Genomic DNA, 8,105 nt, shown 5'->3' with positions numbered 1-8,105 from the left:
CTAAAAAAAAATACTAAACTGTGCAATCCTTATATAAGAAGCAGCAGCTTCATGATGAGGCTGAAAAGGGGGAATTCATCTTCCTTATTAGCTACAGTATTTGAGGAACATAGATGCGTAACATACATATGTTCTCCAATGGCCTAATACCTGTCAATAGTATTTTTGTCTTGGTGATCACTTATTTCTTGTTCTGAATGAAAGCAAGTGTAAGAGATCACAGAAATTGTATGAGGATAAGCTGAACTTCAGATTAAAGTCAGAGGTTAGATGTTTAAATTTGCTGGTCAGGCCAGTTAACTCTTCATTGGCCTACTGCTCTCAAAAGACAACAAGCAATTTAGAGGACTAGCCTAGTCATACCTCTGTTTGGTGTACCTAAGAAAAACGGCTATTTCTAGACTAGACTGTGTTTTAGGACAATATTGGCCACCCAGATCAGTCTACCCTATTTCCTTCCTTCCGTTCTTTATCTGAAAAGCAGGGATATACCACCTAAAAGCACAAATGAAGAGAGGAGGCATGTCACTTCATTGCTATAGACCCAGCTAATCCTGTAATACAGGAGATAATAAAAGCATGGTAGGGAATGGACTTATAATTGCAGACTTTGCTACACGCTGCTAGATATAAAAGTTAAATAAAGAACTAGAAACAGACACTAGGCTTCAGCTCCGTAATGTATTACAGCTATCAAAAAAAGAGGTCTTTACAGCAAGATGTTATCTCTTCAAAAGTACTTTTGCTCCTACCTGTGCATCACGCAAGTCTTAATAGCTGCATCAAACAACTGTTGAAGTCTCTGGCACTGGAGAGCAATGGTCTTGGTTGTAACCATCACACTGCTATCAGGAGAAATTCAATGGGCAAGGCTGCTCTCCTGCAGCAAATCATCATGTGTCAGAGAACCAGTAGTATACACACTACATAACTTTTGCTTTTCAAATGTGAACCTTCTGTCTTCCTCCAAAGTGATGGACATATATCCAAGAGGTACGTATTTTTCAGGCCTGTTTTTTCATGCTCTGTGCTTCCCACAGTTCTTGACACAGACACCATCAAGCAGCAAATACTTTATGGACAGAAGGTCCTGTTGCCACCTAGCTTTTGATAAGCCTCACCCTCACAGGCATTGTCTCCATCTAGCTGAGAACACACAAAATCTGAAGAATATTTGGGGTTCTTTGCGCCTTTCACCTACAGGATACTACATTGAAGGGTATACATAAACTGCTCTGTTTCACTTCTGCTCATCTCAATTAGAGACAGTTTATTACTGTTACTGTGCAAAGGTGGCTTCTGTAGCAGGTTATATTCTCACTTCATACACAAAACCTGGCAGCTTTGTTTTATCCTGTATTTGTCACACCCTATAAAGATTTAAGGAGCACAGCAACCATCCAGATCAAGGTATCTATCAGTAAAATCTCAATTTCAACACTACAGTTTAATTGTTTTAGAAGAATGAATTTAATAGCTGCAAATGAATTGCTGCCTCAGTTGAGCACTCTGAGTAAAATCAGTTCCACTCAGGACTTTCCAGATATCTCCCAATCAGTGAGCACAACATCTGAGCAAAACCAACCACAATCAAACAAACCAGAATAAAACCTACAAAAGAAATTTAATGTGGCCAGCCACTGTTAGTGCCAAAATGTAGACAACACCTATAACCATGTAGAGAGCTGTTATAAGCAGTGTGTTCTTAAATATGCTAAAGGGAAAAGGATTTCTATTTCTGGTTTTGGTAAGCGCGGTGTGGCATTACTGATGTGGTAGCTGTTTCATGTTTGGTGAAAATCACAAAGGCTTAGCTAGCACTAATATAAAGTTTATCTTTAGCAAAGTTATGCACTGAGTCACGGATCTCTAGCAAACGAGTTATTCTGCACATAGAAATGTTGTGCATTATCATTACTCGTTAGCACCATCGTAAACGGAGACCCTGTCTCAGTTTTGATGTTGCAGATATTTCTGGATGATGAGGCAGCTTGTTTTCTACTTGACCAGTAGCACCACGGGAAGAGAAGAGAAAACAGCAGGGCTAAATAGTATATGGGTATATACCATATGGAAGTGCATTATTAGTTCTGTCAGTATAATCTCTGAACTTCTGCTGCTTTCATGGTGGCAACCCAGAGAATCCTTCTGCAAGACTTCCAGGTTCTGCACACGCCCTCCATCAGCACTTATTCTTGGTTCTGTGATCTGTTAAAAACCATGGGGTTATACACTTATTTTCTCTCAGTACCAGATTAATGAACTTTGACAGAGATATGCATGGGTGAGAGAGCAGATTATATAACTGAGTCTCCTTGCTCATGTGAGTGGTCTTTGTAATACATGGCCTTGTACGGTGATTTTAAGCAAGATATTACTGCTCCACTTCACCAAGAAAAGCTCTTTGATCAAACTTTAAATTAGCTGGTTCAATGGCTTAATACTGTTATTACAGACTTGCTGTACTAAACATCAGTATCTCAATGCTCATTAAGGAAAATAATCACTTTAGCCTCTAGACAGCTTTACCAATATAGAAAATAAGACGATGTTAGTAATGGTCCAGAAGAAGCACCTGACAAACCTTAACAGTTGCATGTCACTAAGGACACAGCAGTGCACTGCTGCTGCATGGGGCTTTAAGCACTAGTTGACAAGTATACAATAATTGGAAGTCTCCTTGCAAGGAGGAGCCAGCTCTCAGCTTTCTCATTTCTTGACTAATGTAGGATGGAAGGCTGGGGTTCTGGCCCTTCTCTCATGTCTGCCGCTGTGAAGTGGGATTTCCTCCACTCAAGTAGAACAAGGAACAAGAAACACAAGTCTTCTATTCATTTTTCATGAAGAACATTTGCAGTGACTCTTTACCATTTTATGATAGTAAAATGATCCCAGAATTCTACCTCATCAGCTACTTCACCTTCTTCAAATAGTGACATTGGCACGATTACCATAATGAAATTTAAAACATGCAATGGCAGCAGTAACAACTCTCTTCTGAACTTGCCACTTGTGATTAAAGAAAACATCTTGTAGCTGTCAACAGCTATGAATATCACGTAGATTTAACACTTCTCTGACCAGGACACCTCAGAGGGCCATATACACAACAAAATGTGTCTCACAGACAGTTCTGGTAGTGATAGGCTGAACAGACTGCCAAAATGAGCACCTAATACTTGGAATGCAAGAAAAGGATACTTGTGAGCCCACAACACTATGCATCAGAATGCGGCTGTGCTGACTGAGATGTGGTTGACTCTGAGGCTGTTTTGAAGCAGACAGGGTTTTGTAGAAGCAGTAGTGCTAATAAGTTCTACTTTCCATTTTATCTTAAATATCATTGGTAGGACTTTGCTCACAGTGATCAAATATTATTGGGATAAAGTTCTAATACTGACTAAATGGGATAATTGGATCATATAGTCATTGTAGAACCTTGTATAGCAAGTTGTTTTATTTTTAGCTTTCTGGTTGTACTGTACAAAGACTTCATTTCAAATAAGGAATGAAACTTCTGAGCAACAGTGTATTCATGGCATGAAGAAAACAAACAAACAAAACAAAAAAGTAAAAGATTGCAAAGCAATAGCTTTGATCAGCTTGCCAGAAATTTGGCACGAATATATCCTTAACTATAGCATAGAGAACACATAAAAAATACCACACATACACCAGACCCTTTAGTAGAGACACCGGTGGTTTTTAACAGCATTCAAAGCCTTACAGAGGAAGACTTCATCCTCACCTTCTATATACAAAAGGAATGAAAAAGAGGAATAGCAGCAGATAAATTTAGTGTTCCCTTTACTAAAATAAAACCTGGCTTATTTGTAGCTTTTGGCTTTCAGCCTTTCCTGCTAAGCTGATTGAACTGCTAAGGAAACAATGCATGAGGGGAAATTTCCACCCATTTCTGTTGAGGAACCGAAGCTTCCCAGGAGGGTGATGACAAGCTGAAATGAGGGGTATGATAGAAAGCATCAGATATGGATAGGAAGAACCAACCGGCTTCAGCTAAACATATCCAAAATACACAATGCTGAAAAACAGAGAATGTCACTAGCAACCTGGAAAGATGCCTATTTCAGCAAAAATGACTTGTCAGGGGCAAGCAGCCATGTTAGGACTTTTAATAAGCATTTCCCAACAGCTACACTGTAGACATTCCTCCTGGATGTATTATTCACTTGGCTGCCCATATGCCTGATGGTAATGGCTGTCTCTTGGCCTTGTTACTGGGCATCATCAGGGTCTGGCTTCATTCTTAATGGTTACTTGGATTTATAAGGCAGCAGCCTTCCAGCTACATGAAATACGTAGCCCACAGGCATATACTTTCAACATGTGCTGCATTTTGTCCTTCACATTGTTCCTATTAACCTGACACAAAATGAGGAGCTGGGACCATTCTGTCCTCCAAGCAGTTACTACTTCTGAAGACAGTACAGAAAAGCTCTCGCTGTTGCAAGCCTGGCCTCAAGGTTTAGGAATAATAAGGACTAAACTTTGTGGTGTGTCTAACTAGGCCCTCATGCTGATTATTCTTGCCTTAACTTTTCCTTGCGCATTATCTAGCTTTTTTCTTCCAAATAGCTAAGTGTTGCAGAGTACTCTTGTAAAATCCATTTTGAATAAAACCTCATTGACACTTTAAATTACATCACATCAAGCTCGTGAGACTTAGCAGAAGTTATAGCACAGGTATAAGATGTACATGAACTGTTCCTGATATACACCCATTTAAGCAACAGCTGAATCAGAGGAGCATTGTTCTGGACATCAAGATAAAAGATCTGAGTGCTTTTAACTGTCTGGTTAAATTAATTTTTATCATTTATCTGGACATTCATTGTTAGTTTTGAATTTGCAGTTGAGCTGGAAGACTAGCACTGTGCTGCATGCCAGCAGTAAGCATGTGGTTGTGCAAAAACTCTCAGCTATTTCTGCAGTGGGTTGTGTAGAAAGCTTCATATTCCATCACCCAGTATTTACTGCGTTTTTAGCAGCAAGTTAGACAACAATAGCCATCTCCAGCTCAGAGAAAAAGTCAGATATTCAGCCCTAGGTTTTTCTTCCTGATACCACCACTTACATATGTAGCCACACAACAGAATCTGCTACATTCAAAACACAGATGACCAAGTGAGTCATTATCATGTGCTGAGGAATTAAAATACCACTATCCTTTGCTGAAACAGAGCCTCAGAAGCATTACTTTGTGCTGGGCATTAGGTGGGACTTAACCAACACAACTTTCTTGTTCTGCGTTCCAAAACACCCCATGCTCACAGAGTTTGTGGTTCTCTGCTCACATTTATGCAGTCTGCATGCAGAAGGAAGCAAAATATAAAAGGGAAGGCCAGGGAATACAGTCTGTTCTAAAAAAATCTTTAGAAGAAAATAAGAATCACTATCCTATCTCCTCTGCTCTTTCCCTCCTAAGGGCATACGTTGTGTTTCCCCACGGTAAGCTGCAGTTTTGTTCCTTATAGAGCACTGTGCAGGGGCTCAGCATTACTTATGAGAGCGAGTCTTGGCAAAAGGGGAGGGAAAGAGGCTTCCAATAACTGGTAGTGTTTTAGCAGCTTCAGAAGTGCTTGAAACAGAAAACAGCCTGGTTGTGCAATTGTAAAACTGGAAAGCAGCTTTAGAAAAGTTTGCTTGCATCAGGAGCTCAGAATCTTCCCTTCAAGGGCTGAAGTCTTGTGTGGCTCACAAGCAGCACTTTTTCCAGTGTCTCTTGGCACTCTATTCTTCCTCTTCGAACCTGGGATTAATGCCAGTGTGTTTCTGAAGCTGTTTCAAACCTGCAGACCATTTGTCAAACCACTAAACCAGCACACGGACACAGTGCAGAGAAGCAGGGTAAATTTAGCCCATGCTGAGTTCTGTGACTGGCTTGCTCTTTGATATCCAAAGCGCCTCATTTGAAACTAATTCAGGTACTTCTGTACTCCACTGCAACGCAGACACATTCCCCAGGGTTCACAAAGTCCTACGACCAAAATCTCTTTAAAAAGGAAGGCTTTTGCTCTTCAAGAAAAATCATAAAGCGGGAATCATGGAAATCCTTTGTGTTTCCTTTAGCCTAAGACTTTTGTGGATTAATCTTTCCCATTAGTTGCAAGCATGGCAGAGTGGTATGTGAAAGTCTTGACGTGTTGTGTGTCAGGGCACTGTGAAGACCAGGAGGAGCGAGGGCACCTCTGGTGTTGGCAGGACTGGGACTCACAGCCAGGAATCGTATGACACCTTTGTCTGGGAGCAGGCGTCTCCCTGGTGATGGGGATAGGGATGGGATGAGGCCTGGCTGAGATGTACCCCTGTGGGTGAGAGTTACATTCAGGCCTGGTGAAGGCAACCGGGGTCAGGCACAGCTCTAGATGGTCAGGCAGATCCTTGGGAATGGAAGCAGGTTGAGGCCAGGTCAGGATGTCAGCCCATGGATGGTGGCCAGGCAGGGCAGGAGTCTGACATCCAAGAGCATTGCTGGTGCACGGACTGAAGCAGGGCCCTGGGCCATGAACAGGGAGGGGGTGATGCCCCAGAGGAGTCTTGGCAGGTCTTTTAGTCCTCCCGCGTCCCTGATAGCATGGAAGGACCTGTACGTTCTTGGGACTGCCGTAGAGGCAGGACAATACAGCTTCCCAACGCTAGACTGTGGATCTACATTTGAAAGTTTTAAAACACAATGGTGAAAAAATTACAGGAAACAAAGAGGCATTTTCGTTTGGGATTTTCTTTCGTTTTTTCATGTTTTCATTTGGCAGACAGAGGGCATACTCAGTCTAGACCTAAATATAGCCTTTCTGTCTGCTTAGGGACTATTTATTCTTTCTGTCTCCTGACACCGGTACACACAAAATCTATTTAACATTCAGCAGATGCAGCCCTCATACAAAACTATACAAATTGCTCCTGAGAAATCAGCAGTAATTTTAAGAAGTCATCAGCGTGGTGGAGGTGGAGGATCAGCCGGCAACACCATGACAGAGTCATCCATTTCCCAGCAAGGAACTTCTCCCCCAGGCACCTGAAGCTAGCACTGGGAGTTAGGAAATAAGACGGTCAAACTCAATTGAAACATCACGAGGGTATAACTGATCAGCATTTTTCCACCTGAATGACTTTCCCAATAAAAAGTCAGACTGTGCTTCTCTCCAAAATCACTTTTTCTGTCAGCAAAGTCAGACCCACGGCTTTCTGCCCAGCTATGTCTAAAGCTTCTGTAGTTCTGTTTCTGCCTCAAGGAAAATGGCCCTTTTTGGATCTCTGCAAGTAAAATAATCACATGGAAAAATTAACAGCAATGAAAGTTTCAATGTAAAAGTATTATTTTCCATACACTGAGACTGTCAGTGATTAAATTAAGAGCCTTAATCTCATCTCACGTATCCATCAGAAGAATTTCATTACATATTAAATAATACAGTTTATATATCCACACTTAATAAGTATTAATCTGACAGAGGTCTGACAAATCCTAAGTACTAGAACTGCACTGCTTCACAAAAATGATTTTTCCTGTTTGATGGCAGAACTTGTTATTAAATGCAGTGTTTTATATATGTGATGTATGTAGCGCAAAGAAATGTTTTTCAAAATCAGTATTTAAAAATATCCCTTATTTCTTCAGTATCAAGTTTTTTTGTTTTGTTTTGTTTTTTCTTTCTTAAAAAAGGGGATCCCCACAGTGGGTCTTTTAGTTGTCTGGGTTCCTGTGGACTGGTGGGCCTTTCTGATGCTGGGGTTCCTGGCTTGCCCAAATGTCTCAGCGCAGACAGTCCCAACATGTCACTTTTACCCCAGTTGTTACGGACTTGCACAGTCCCTGCCCACAGGACATGGTGGTTGTGCTGGAGGCACTGACCCAGGTGCGCCTGCATCCATTGCTGTGGAATGACCCCAACCACAATATCAACTTTACTTGGCAAGGTGGAAAGGCACCCAGCTGATTCTGCAGTAGGGACTAAGTATGTCAGGAAGGAGCTGTAGGTGGGATGCAGGGACAGAGGGAAGACAAGGGGACGTCTGAGGACACTGGGAATGAGGAGGGAAAGGGTCACATGGCATTTACAGAATCCCTGGGTCCTTTGGTCCTT

Source organism: Gallus gallus, chromosome 7, assembly GCF_016699485.2.
Source record: "Gallus gallus isolate bGalGal1 chromosome 7, bGalGal1.mat.broiler.GRCg7b, whole genome shotgun sequence".
Taxonomy (NCBI): domain Eukaryota; kingdom Metazoa; phylum Chordata; class Aves; order Galliformes; family Phasianidae; genus Gallus; species Gallus gallus.
The sequence above is the reverse complement of the archived record's forward strand: the minus strand, read 5'-3'. Positions refer to the sequence as shown.